Source organism: Anopheles coluzzii, chromosome 3 (genome assembly GCF_943734685.1).
Source record: "Anopheles coluzzii chromosome 3, AcolN3, whole genome shotgun sequence".
Taxonomy (NCBI): Eukaryota; Metazoa; Arthropoda; class Insecta; order Diptera; family Culicidae; genus Anopheles; species Anopheles coluzzii.
The window spans coordinates 62,892,773-62,906,922 of NC_064671.1; the positions used below are offsets into that span (position 1 = coordinate 62,892,773).

Below are 14,150 nucleotides of genomic sequence, written 5' to 3' on the forward strand. Positions count from 1 at the left end.
TAAAATACGGTGTCGATGCCATATACACTAAATCCCTGCTCCTTTGGATGGGAATACTGGAATTCCCCATAGACACTATGGAAAGAGAACGGCTGACATACAACAGAATCCGAGCCCACCCGGAATAAGGTGCACAAAGCCGAGCAAGGAAATGTGCTTCGGCCAGCCCATAGATATTAAGAAATACAATAGAACCAACAATGTTAGATTTAAGTCTAGTCCATAATGATACGGCCAACCAGGCCGTCCTTACGAGAAATAAAAATTCTTTAAAGCAAATGAAATTTGGAAGAATTTAAAAATATAAATTTTATCAGTTATTACTGAGTAAAAATAAATGTGTCTAAATAGAACACTGTAATGTGAAAATAAAAGATAAATAATGAAAAAAATCCATGAACTTCATAAATTAACCTCTTATACGAATATTTGTGTCAATCTTATCAGACTCGTAACCTTCAGCTAAGAGTGCATATTTCTTCAATCAATGTTAATCCTAATGTAGATAGAATTGCCAAACGAATCCGCCAAACAAAACACATCGCCCCGAGAATCGCTTTCGTAACCATTACCCGACGGTAGATGAAGGTAGATGCATTAGAACACCACTAGCAAAAACAGCACTTCGTGCCCAACATAAGCGACTGTGAGCGCTTTAATTACACGCTACTCTGCGGTAGTGCATTGTCAGGTTGGATGCATTGCCGCCTGTACCACACTTCATTTGATGGCCATGTGTCTGTATACATTTTTTTCTAACACATGATTTTTTGGCAACAAATTTCGATTTGATCTTGACTTGACTTCGAACGAACGTCTGTTTAGAGTGCACAGTTTGGTGTCAAGGCTTTCGATGGGTACCAAAGCAACGAAACCCTCGTCTGCATCCGGGTTGCTAAGTGCATTTACCGCGTAATGAATTGAACTGCTTAGTGAATAAAATGGAACATACATCTTGCTAAAGCAATTAGTTTTATGATTGTATAAAGTGCTTAATACAATCATTAGCCAAAGTACCTCATTTGTTGAAAATAGTAGCAATAACAAAACAAAGAAATGCTCACCATGATACCTACTATTTCCGATCATTTAATTAATCATCAGGTACTAGGCCGGGCACTTCTTATCATCCAGACCTCCATTTAAGGACCTGTCCCACCTTGGCAAGGGTCGCAACACAATGCCCATCCGTCCGAAAGCTAACCGCGTGGTCGATTATCAGCGTTCTGCGATCGCCGTCGAACTCCGCCCCCGGAACCTTCGCACATCAATCAAACGTGTCGAGGATTCGATGGATGGTCGAAGAAAATGATACCTTACGCACAGCAGCCACAGCAGCAGCAGCAACAGCAGCAGCATCAGCGCCAGCCAAAAAGCATTAGGCGGGACCCCCGAATTAATCGTCTGCTTTGCTTCAAAATTTGCCCAAACCTTTTCAAACCCACCCCACTGGGGGTGGGGTGAGGGTGGAGCAACGAAGAACGCCGAAAGAACAGGAAGTAGCCGGCACTCCAATTAGATCTGCACGCCGCTGAACCGTGCCTGGGAGTTGACCTTCGGGGGTTGGCGGGCGTTCGGTTGCATTTACCAACAAAACTGGGGGAAATTGGCAGCGTTTGTGTGTGTGTGTGTGCCCTTTTAAAATTCGTTCCAATTATTGCAGTTATGGATAGAATGCACGCGTGTTAAGATTTTCGATTAACACACTCACACAAACACAGGGGTACATGCACTCTACAATCAAAATAAGGCATGTAAAGGGTGTAGAATACACAAGATTCGTGTGGAAGGAGCAGAAGGAGAGAAAAAAGAGTTGTGCAACACGATTCAAGGTTATGGGTGCGGGGACTCACACATGATCCGCTCCCAGGGACACCCGTTTCCGTTGCACCGTGACGCGCGTTTGAGCCACGCATGCCCTCCGGCGGGCACGGATACCGAAAACCCTGCACCGATCCCGATCCAACGTTTTTGTGCCTCCGCTCTAAGCGCGTGTGTGTGTGAGAGCGAGCATTGCCCGTGCGGCTGCCAGGATGGCAATAACGGTAGTCGTAATTTTGTCGTAACAATCTGCTTATCCACCATGGTCTGTACTGGATGTTTTTTCATCGCCCGCTGCATCCACCGCACGGCGTGTAAACCACCTGGATACGTACGTATCCCAAACACACCCCTATCGTTTGTCGCACTTAGATATATCCGGGGATATCCGAGCGTAGCAGCATGGCGGAGATTTTGCACACGATGTAATTATATAGTGCCAGAAGATATCCTGCCTCCTGCGTATAGCCGTACAGGTTCCCAAGGGGGCAAAACGGCGCTCCTGCAGGGTGAACTCCTGCAGCCAAACCTGATGCGCCGTTTTTAGGTCTCGCGCGTAGTGGTCTTCACGGTGGGAAGATTAGCAACTGCGACGCTGCGCCACAGACTGCTGCTGGTTGCTATAGCAGCAGAAAGGGTAAGTGATGCACGTGTCCCAGCCGTTATCGCGCGCGCGCCACCGTGGCACCATGTGTCAACTGCTGCAAGCGGGCCAGTGGGGTGGGAACGTTCCCGAGGGATTCATACACTCGGGAGGTAGGGATGAACGATTATAATTAGTTGGCCGCTCGTCCATTGGGATTGTGTGTTTTTGGGTGTATTGCTCTGTGTCTATCAATTCTGCAACCTGCCGGATTTATCAGCTTATGGTTTACAAATAATTCTCTAACAACGCTCTATTCTTCCGAGCAGAATTCCCCTCTATTCGGACAGTCCACTTCGCCCGCCTGACCAAACAAAACAGCGAAAATAAATGGTCATTTTTTTGTCACTTCAACATCAGCCCAACTCCTCGACCACCCGGGCGAGCAAATCAGCAACTGCTTGCCCCGAAACTGTGTCCGCTGAACGTATCACGTTACGTCGAGGGCAGCTGTGGTCGTTGCTTTAAGCAACAGAGATTTTCAAAGCTCTCCCACCTCCTCCTAACACCCGGATGTAAAGGGGGGGGGGGGGGGGGTGTTGCAGTTGCTGCAACCAAATCGCCTCACTGCACACACACACACAGTCACGAGATCCATTACTCCGTTGCGCCCCGCAGCGATGTAGGCACAAAGGCACACCAACCAAGCCCATCGAAAGGGAGTTGAACCATTCTGGAGAAATCCCTCCAGAAATGGGGTACTCTCAGCGGTGCGTCTTACTGTGTTGTTGTGAGCAGTTATTTATGGTTAAGTTGGTGGCTGCAGACTACATACACAAGCGACATTACGCATGCATGAGTCTTTCCAGGATCCGGCAGCGACCATACTGCTGCATATGCTTACCTACACGGTACACGGTTCTGGAACACGTCCGGCATGATCTGCCCGGTGTGCCGTTGGCATAGGCATGGACAACAACACTGAGGGTTTTATGATTGGCCCGTGGGGCTTAAAGGCGAGCAAACATAGCTGTTAGTTCACAATCTTCGTACCCATGAGCCATCGATAGGTATAGGCAACTGTCCTAACCCCATATATGTGGGGAAACGCGAATGATCCAGTCCGGGGCCTTTCGCTTTCGCGCAAAAATTGCGCAAACAAACACGTGTGTGTGAGTGTGTTATGAGGAATTTTGCTGTCGCCCGTGCTGCACTGAGTTGCAGTACAAAGGTAAAAACCTTCGAGAAGCAAAGGATTGTTGTTGTTGTTGTTGTTGTTGTGACACACTGAACATTAGGAGGCGCGAGAGTTAGGTGAAAGGTAATGTTGAATACCTATTCGATGCATTTACTCAACACGTTTGCGTGAAGACTGTACCGAGCTGGCATGAGCATTCTTTATAGCAATATTGCATTCCAATGGGATTTTTAAGTCCAAAAAGCTTAGTTCGCGCTTAAAGTCTGCTAAAACCTCTAATTGTTTGTGTAAGCAGTTAAGAAGTATATTCCATTAATCAAACAAAACGAAGCTACTGCTGGTGTATCACATTTCAATCGCATGAAAATGATACTACACAACTAAATCAAACCCCACTCCATCGTTTATCGTTGCTGTTGATTCGACAAAACCGCATAAATCGTGCAGAAATTTAATATTTATTTGCTACATCGTCACGTTCGGCTCTCGCCACTCACACACACACACACACAGATAGAACTCGACGAACGAACATTATTTGATCAATTTATGAAACAAATTGCACTGATAGCCTGGGTGACTTGGAGATCGTATCGCCTAATAACTCACAGTGGTAACCAAAAAAAAACACCATTGCCCCAGAGAGAAGGCTTCTGGAGAAGAAGCCAGGAGCGTTTGGCCAAAGAAAGGCCTCAAAATATGATAACCAAGCGTAGCGCCAAAGGGGCAATCGACCTGCCCAGTGGGAGTTTATTTTTTTTATTTTTTTTTGTATTTGGCATTTTGATCCTTTCTTGCCTTATTCTCTTTCCCGCATCTGATGCATCGTTGATGCACTGAAGATTCTTTGTTTAGCAGTAATGCTGCACGTTGTTTTGCTCTGCTGTACTGCACAAGCGCTCGTGTGTGTGTGAGAGTCTTTTGTTGCTGTAGTTTTTGTTGTGTTCAGAGTGTGTTCTGTGTTTTCTCTTTTTTTATTTCGCTTTTGGCATTTGATTCCCCTATTGCGTTACTGCTGTGTTGTGTTTTTTGTGTGTGTTACCCTTTTTTTCATAACTCTTTACCACGCTCAATTATACGATAATTTGCTACTGGGAATTCTGATAGTTTGTGATTTTTTTTTGTTCTTCGTTCACTCACTCCTTTTGCCTTAAACGCTCCATTCCCTTTTGTTCGCTATCTTCTGATCGATCTGCCGAGACGATGAACTCAGGCAGGGTGTTTTTTGCTGCTGCTGCTGCTGCTACTGCTGCCGTTCTTAATGCACTCCTTCCCCCGTTTGAAGGGCAGACGTCGTAACAGCAAGTTCGTTTTTCTGCGTGTTTTACCCCGGTGGTATTGTGGCTTTCGATCCTGAGGGGCTAAGCCGGTGGTGTTTTGATGGGAGTGGGAGTAAAAACCGTTCAGGCGAACAAAGAAAAGAAGAGAAGGAAAAAAGTACAGGACCGATATGAAGAGGGGAAAATCATTTCCCTTTGCTTGATTCGAAAGGGCAGCTAAGCTAACGCACGACAAGATGGTAGATGGGCTGTGGATCTATCGACAAGGATAAAAAAAACATATCGTGGAAGATGAGTGAGCTTTCCATCACAATTCGTCGGCCTAATACTCTACACGTAAGACGTGCCGCGTGCGTCTGCCCTTTTGCTGCGATCGATGGCCCGCTTCCCTCCGTTGTCGGGCATATCATGCTATCACCGTTCGCCAGGCCATAACCATCAGTGCCGTCACCATTACGGTACAGAGATGTGGAGCTTTAGTCGGGTTCAATCGTCGCCGTGGTTGTGGTTCGTCGTCATCGTAGTCATCGCTGTCGTCATATCAGTGTGGCTTCGTTTTCTGGTCGCTTATCTCGGCATCCATCAACCGAGCGTTGCCTCAATCTTGAATGATTTTTATGCCCATTCTATTACTGCCGAGGGATTGGAGAAAATAACTCAAATAGTAATAAGCGGAGGGGAGAAAGAGAGAGAGAGAGAGAGAGATAGAGAGTAATTGTCTATGAGAGAGAAAGAAAGAACAACACACAAAGTTGTTCACGTAGTTAGATGAGCGAAATCGAATGGAAAAGAACGCTTCAAACGTACTTCTAGTTTTACCCTCACTACACTATGGGTTTAGCAAGCGAGAACAGTTTAAATAAAAATATTTGTTTCCTGATTTTAACATACCTTACTGCTTGTATAAAAAAATCACCTACATAGGAAAGAATTCAGCAATATCTACAGAAAGAGAATGGTGGTAATTCCATAGGTTGTATGAAGTGGACATTGCTTAACACTTTGAGTGCCATGGCTATCATACATGATAGCCAGTTATGGTTCCTGGCGGGATATGTTTGTCATACATGATAGCCAGGGATAACTGACTTTAAATCTTTATATCTTATTACAGATAAGGCGTATTATCATGACATTTTGCAAAAAGATAAACAAGACGTTAAATAACTTCATGATGTTTACAGTTTTAACAATTGTTTGTTTTTTCCCATTTTAATAGAATAATTTATTTATGCTCATAAATGGTAAAAAAAGAAAATATAAATTCAAATTAACAATTCCTTTAATCAATCCTGAGAAGCCTCATTTTTTTAACTATAATGTTAGTTTTCAAACCGTCTAATATATAGCAGAGTTTGGTTATAAAATGCCCTAAATGTCAACATACATTGTTTACATGATTGCTATTCCCTTTTCATCAATGGAGCATCTTGTTGAAAACAAATCTATACATTACATTAAACTTTAGTTTTCCCGATTTAATAATCAAAACAAAAAAAAACGAAAACACAACAAGAAATCAACTAAAGTTTGTTGAAAATCACTATTTGTAATATGTACCCATCAAAAAAACAAACAAAAAATGCTTAGCCCCCATGGAAACATAAATAAAAAAGATCTGGCACTCAAACGACTAATATTGCAACAAAATGTTAAGGATATTTTTGAAAAACTTCAGCTAATCGTATTTTGAGTGTAACAGTAAATATTTATTCTCGCTTATTTTACCATAGTTGTGATAGTTTTTTTTTTTCAAATAATTTTTATATTGTTTTTTAATCACTTGGTAGCAGAAGAGCATTATTGTTTTGTTTTATTATTCAACTCTTCATTTTCCAATCATTTCACCGGTACACTGAGGAGCTGCTTAAAGTTGGCATGAAAACTATGATTGAAATATAAGGTTCAGCTTCCCAAAAATACATGACAAAACAAACTATCTCAATAAGCAAATTGCACCATTGATCGCATTACTTTGAGAATTATTATGGGATTTAAAAAAAAACCTCTTAACAATAATTCATATTGTATTTTATTGCACCAGTACAATCAGCAGTGTGAGAACCGACCACCACTACTCATTGGGCATAGCTAGCCAGCCAGCCAGCCAGCAGAAAAGTACCCTGAGCAGCGCACCGGCCCACGAGAAAAAAAAGTCATCATTCCGTCTTAATATGCTGTGTCATAATAAGCGAAAAGAACAAGAATGAAGAGCCCATCATCAACAATTTAACCACCCGGGGTGCGGACTAGAATTTAGCGTGCCGAGCCCGCCAAACCGTCGGACGGTGTAACGGAAACGGTAGCACCATCGCAACCAGCATCGTTCGTATCTTCATCTCACTCGCATTCGCCGGCACTGTCCGCAGCACAGCACGAGCAAGAGAGCGACGGCAGACGATGGAGACTATATAAAGAAAAAAAAAATCTTCCCCCGGTAGGGAACTACTGTGAATAAAAGCAAGCACGGTAGCACGGAGCACTGACAGCTGTTACGGACCTATTTATGAAACCGGAATGGAATCGGGAAGGATACGTCGTCCGCGTTTTGCTTTTCTTTCGTTTGCCTGTCTCATGCCTGCGTCTTAATGCTCAGCACAGTTCATCGATATCTTGGCTTCATCAGAGCGACTTTGACGTTGTACGTGAGCATTATTGCTCCTGGCAGCTGAAAGGAGCAGCTTCCGCCGTGGGCGCGATGAATGGAGCCAACCATGATGATACCGGGCAAGTATCTTCACGCATTCGCGCGGTACCGAAAAAAGAGGTTACAGGGTTGTTTCGGGGGTTTTCACTCTCCGTTGTCGTTTCGAAGAGTCGCAGGCGAAGAGTTTCCCGCCGACCGACCAAAAACCCCGAACCCCAAACACTTTGGTTCAATAATAACTTTGGCTGATTGGGGTGAAAACATGCTGCCAGCCAAAAAAGACGCTCAAATTGACTTCATTAATTTATGCTGTTACTTCCAATAATTCATCGTGATGGCAATACAAATGCGATTAAGCACCTGACGCTTGACGGTGCGTATTGAAGGGAAGTGATCTGGTGTTTTTGTTGCTTTGCACATGCTCTGCTCTCACAGTGTAAAAGACAGCAATTTGTTGCCAGTAATCATATCAATCCGTCTGGATGGGTTTTTTTGCAAGGGAATGGAAATGAAATGATGCATTTTATCATATAAATCATGAGCACTGCTTGTTTAGTTCTAAAAGAGAGTAGACAAAAATTTGGTAGGGTAGATGTGATAGTAGTGAATTAAAATTAAAATACTTTGCTTGCGATACATTAAACGAAATATTTAGAGATATTTAACGTTATTTGGCCTGTTTCTCTGGTCTGAAGATTTTTTTTCCGATAAGCGGAAACTTCTCGCAATTATTAATGAAAATGATGTTTAATTATTTTAGCGACGTTTTTTTTAAATATTTGGTAGTTTTTAACCATTCTTAACCAAAAAAAATTTAAAATTTTAATTTTTTTAAAATTCTTATGATTTTTTTATTTTTTTTTAATTCTTATAACGGTCATAGTCATAAACTCATAAATGCAAAAAGAACCTTAGTTTGCTAATTTTTTCAGATTATTTGTGTTCACTGTTAGGTGGTTCTTTTTGACCAGAAAAATGAAATATTAGTTTACTAGATATTACATATTTTGTGATTGAAATCAACTATGAATATATGAAGTAAAATATACGAATTCTACCTGCTGTTTTACCTAATTATATTCATTTCTCAACACAATGTGGCTGTTATTGCCCCCCTTCCCCTTCTCATGCATACGTCTGTTGTTTGTATCGTGTTTCTAGATTAGACGAAACCAAACAGGATAAATACTGTATTGCTATTACGAACCTAATGTGTATTAGGCATATAATATTTTCTGACTAATTCAAATTTAATTGATTTTAAACTCTGTTTAACTTAATTTACTGATGCAAATCTTCTTAATTTGAGAAAAAATAAGTTTCCAGTAATTTTATTCGAAACATTGCAAATACCAATGAAACTGCAACTATATTTTAATTCATATTGTGGACAGTTTCGAGCTCATGTTTCAAATTATGGACGGCTTGGTTCATAATCCAGAAAGCCTCTAAATTTCGTTTACAATCGTTACATTCACATATACACTACACTTTTTTAGTTTCTAACGTCTTTTAAGGTTCGGGTATCCAAATCTGAGTGACGGTATCCTGTTAGATCACGGGTTTTAAATGCTGTTTCTCTTACACTCGTAGCTTGCTTATAGTTCCGAACTGTATTTATTCGTGTTTTAATGAAATGCAAAGCATAACGTGTTTAAACACTGTTGTTATCTCGTTGATAACTACTTCTACAATGAATTTCGATGTACAGGCGGTCCCCGAGATACACGGTTAATGAGGACCGAAAACGGTCGCAAAAAACCGCGTATCTCGAATTTCCTCGCAAGTCGAATCTTGTGATTTTCAGCCAAAAAATCACTAATTTTCGTATAATTTTAAAAAGTAGGGGGTGGTTTTATGTACTTAATTAATTATTTGATATGATTCTCACTGAATATGACAGTTTAACGTTCGATCGAAACGTTCGAAAAGGGAGATTATTTGACATTTTACAATTGATGAGTCAAATCAGAACAATTTGCTCAAAGAACGGTCAACTTTAGAAAACCCGTATCTCCGTATCCGCGTATAGGAGGTACTGTGTATCTCGGGGACTACTTGTACATGCATATGAACCAGATGAATGGGAGTTATCGAAGAAATTACAGTGGCATCGGTTTTTAGCCAAATTGCTAAGGACACCTCTGGCGGTGAACTAAGCGATAAAATATATTTATTTACCCTAGCATCAGGGACGTCAAGATATTGGACACATTTTTATTATTAGTTCTAGTACATCATGGCATTATGTATACATCATGGCATGACTAAACAAAATTAATAAAAATGTTAAGTGTGCGGAGTCTGAAACATAACGGTATAAACAGTGTAAACATATTGCGACAATAGTATTGACAGTCAGAAATTAGACATGTTCAGTAAAAAGAACATTAAATATAAGACTTTATTCACAATAATAAAATATAATTAAATATAATTGTATTACCAATTGAGACGCAATATCATGTTGTTAAGGATGTTAGTTTGGTGTTGGTTTGTTGTTTTAGTAAGGCAAATTATTAAACATTTATTTATTCGTTCTGGAGGGACGGCTTTGCCGTATTGCTTATAAATTATTAAACATATGATTTAGTAAATCGTTTCGGCTTAAATTTCGATGAATAAAATAACATTTCTTGTTGATTTCTGAATGATTGCTGACATAAATTAATAATATGGTTTTACCTTCCTTACTCTATTTCGTGAATAAAAATTCATTTTATAACCGGTTTGAAAGAAAGATATCCTAAATTTCATGGCTGTTGCTTCACAATATCTATGACGTCTGTTCTGTTTGACGTCAGCTTCATCATTCATATTGTAGAAATGATGATTGTTATTTTTGAAATTACATTTATCATGTTTATAAAATAAAAACATAGTATTACACTTTAATTGCATTAAAAGCTACATAATATTGGTTAACAAAATAAACCAGAACACAAAACAACCATCGCTGAAAGGATTACAGTGATGTTTCACAGCCTTCGTACCCCTTATAGCCCATAAAAAACACACACCTCAAAATCCTTATGCTGTACTAACATCGCCCCACTCCCACATTGTATGTTTATTAAATTATAAAACCATCACAACAATTGCGGCATTATGTGTTTGGGGCTGGCGGCGTACATCATCAGCCCCAACAGTTCATGCCCATGGTCTTCAGCATTTCACCTTTCCCGGGTGAGCTGTTTGAAAACAGCCAGCTCACCTTGCTTCCCGCTTTAACGAACCACGCCCGGCAGTGTGTGTGTGTCTGTGTTTACTCGCCAATGTTTACTCGCCCGATGCGTAAGTATAAACCAACATCAAATCCCCCCACACATTTGCCGGTGTGGTGTTGCGAGTTATTTTGTGCGCGAAAGCTAGCTCCAAGATAAACAATCCCATATCCTGGCCGCGCGCACACTCACGCTTATCAAACGGGACGGTACGGGAATCCTGGAAAAGGGAATTGTTTTACCATCATTTTTAGCAAAAGGGATAGCCGGATCAGCCCGGGGGCAACGCGTCATACGAGATACGTGTAGCGTTTGGTACACAAACACAACAAGAAATGAAAATATTCTTCTCCCTCAAAATACAGACCGTTCTGAATGTATTTTCCCGTCCTACCGTCCCATCTCCCAACAGCACAACGCGATTGTGCGCAAATTCCACAAATCTAACCGAAATCGGCCGCCCGTTTCTATTTAAATTCCTGCCAACCTCTAAACCCATCCGGGTCGGTTGTGCTGACGGGCGTTAAAAACTTAAAGCGAAAAGCGAAAGCAACGCGAAAAAAGGATCCTTGCGCTTCCTTCGTCCACTGAATGCCGGCTTTCCATTGTCCCGGCGAGGGAATCCTTTGCTTGCGCAAGTGAAAAAAACAAACAAAATATGACTAACAGTTTTGCAACCGGTTGAGAAGGCCACATTCCGGAGAAGAAAAATTTAAACCTCCCGAATGGTGCAAGAGGCTTCGGCAAAGATAGCACACGGTGTACACTCCCCGTTGAAGCAGCATTGAAGGCCAGGAGTTATTTTGCTTATGATTGAAAAGTCACGGTTCGTTTGCGCACAACGCTTGCGTACGTAGGATTTCTGGCGTGGATCCTTCGTAAGCCACCGGGAACGATTATTTGCTTACCGGTGCTTTAGTAAGATGCATACTGGCATACCGCTACGCCAGGGAGAATGGGTCCTTAACCCCGCCTAACACGAAACGGCTGTAACGAACTTTCTGCATAATGTATAAGAAAAGAGACACATCCGTTCGCATAATGTCGGAACAGTTATAGTCATCCTCCTTGGTATGGCAGTACCGTGCTGGATAGGATTTTTATTTTTCTTACCGTTTTTTATATCTCCCTCTATCGCTACACACTTTCTCGTTGACCTCGCGTGAACTTTTGGGACAGGAAGTTCAGTCCGAAGGCAACTCCGACGGGTCGGTCGGCACCCGTTTTCGGGCGACTCAGCAAGGAAAGGTAAAACGGTGTAAAGGCTGACCCGGTTAAGAGGGGTCGGACTGAGAGTAACGGTCGATGGGACAGGAAGAAATCCTGTGACCCACCCCGACCGGTCGGTCGCGTCACAATCCGGGCACTGGAAAGATGGAAGATGCTTTCGACCTTAACACTGGGGATCGTTGAAAACCGGTTCCCGCAACAAACGACCGACGACCTAACGTGTCTCTCAGCTGGAGCTAAGCTTAGAGGAATCGGTTCCAGGAAAACCGTAATCGCTTTCAAACGGTTCCCTTCGAACCAATCTGGCAAACTCGAATCAATCAAACGCACGAATCGAACCCGCAACGACGCCGCTTACGTCAATATCAGCTTATCAGATTCCTCGACTTATCGTACTTCCGGATGAACCTTTTCGAGGCTTAAATTTGAACGTTCGGTTTGATAACAAAACCCGTCCCTTTCCTGAATGGATTATGACGTAACCCCCGCTCAAGGCGTGGTCAAGACGCTCTACCGTATTGAGTGTTATTCTATCATCCACGCTCCAACCAGCTGCGACAGACCGACCGACCGACAACCGGCGATTCGTTGATTGTGCATTATCTTTCACTCGCACAGCGGCAAACACGTTTAAAGATCTTTAATTACTCTCTAATTCCTTACCATCGGAAGCCGCTTAAACGTCACAAGCCGCGTCAACCACGTACGACGTCGTCTTTCGCCACAATCAGCAAGAACCTTCACCCTGGCATCTCGCATATCTTTCCCTAAGCCATCGTCTCGGGAGCGTTTTAAAATCATCGCATTTGTAATCTAATGAGTGCTGATAAAATTTCGCTTCCTCTTCCACCTGCCATGTAAACAGGTAGGTCAAGCATCACATCCACATTGCATAAGAAAGCGTCCTCCAAACCAGAGCAAGAGCAGCACTGGATGGTTGGATATCGCGGAACGCGTAATTACACGGTAATGATTCCCGGACAGGACAGCGTGGACCGTCTATCTCCGAACCACCGTAATTAAATTGTGACTGTATCAAATTACCTTCCGTCCAGCCGGGCGCTTCTGGTAGAGAATAGCTTCAGGTTTGATTGAACGCCGCCACTCTGACTGGTTGTGCTTGGCTACGGCTACAGGGAACTATGGTGCCACTACGGAGTGGAGTGGAAAATTGAAAACATCTTGCCACTGTCAGCCAACAAGCCGGTACTACTGGATTACATCCGAAGCGAAAACAGTGGGGAAAATAAATCATTTGTCGTACTAATTAGCTTAAGACGAAGTGTTGCTGCTTGGTGTGCTGGTTCCTTTTAAACCTGTCTTTCGCTCTTTCGAGATCGAAGTAATGAAGATCCTGCAATAGACGAATGAAACAGGGGCTATATTACTGGTAAGAAAGTGAACATTCTGTAAGCGTCTATTCTTAATTGTTTGGCAAATGTTTATCGTTGTCTTTAGAATTATTTAATGAACAAAGTATACGTACATCTACACTGATGTCTGAGGAGTAAAATAATTAGTTTATTATTCACCAATTATTTCCTACTAAACCCAATTGGTGATTTTAATACATTCTTTTTCAGCAGATTTTACACCGTAACCTAACATTCTGATTCCAACCACTGCATTTCCACAGCCAACTACGAACCAAAGAAGAACATTAAACATTGCATTGATTTGTGCGGAAATTAGCTTGGATACGTTTCACGACAGGCAAGCGTCAACCATCACCACTAATACAGTTGAGTGTTTTCACAGGTTTTTCTTTCACACCGCCTCAAGTGCTCCGTTTAGCAGTTCATGAAAAATTACCCTCATTCAAAAATTGCCCCGTCGGTCACAACGCCGCACCCTGCGATGGTGTGATTGCGAGTGGCGCGAAATGATCTCGATCCGCAAAGGACACACCGGCGATGCTGGCTGTTCACAGACTTTCTATTTGCTTGATTTTTAAACTCAAAATTAATGTTTGCTCTATTTGTTCAAGGAATCCTTGACGCGTTTTGTGAACTTTTCCTTGGTCCTATTCCTATCTTGACTTAACTTCCTTTTACAGTGAAAAGTGCCATCCTCTGGCCCGAAACGCCTCACAACAGTACCACTTACACACGGATGATTTGGTGTCTCGCTTGCTGTTGTTTTTTTGCCTTTTTTGCTCCATCAATGC

At 42.2% G+C, this 14,150-nt stretch overlaps 1 long non-coding RNA gene across 1 annotated transcript; it reads right to left on the reverse strand.

Annotated features, from left to right (window-relative positions):
- Nucleotides 1-4,644: 4,644 nt before the first annotated feature.
- On the reverse strand, nt 4,645-13,610 carry LOC120957573 (uncharacterized). Its single transcript, XR_005751947.2, has 3 exons — nt 13,470-13,610; nt 13,028-13,337; nt 4,645-4,963 (listed from the first exon to the last, which is right to left on the reverse strand). It is a non-coding gene; the product is annotated as an uncharacterized LOC120957573 (long non-coding RNA).
- Nucleotides 13,611-14,150: the final 540 nt, after the last annotated feature.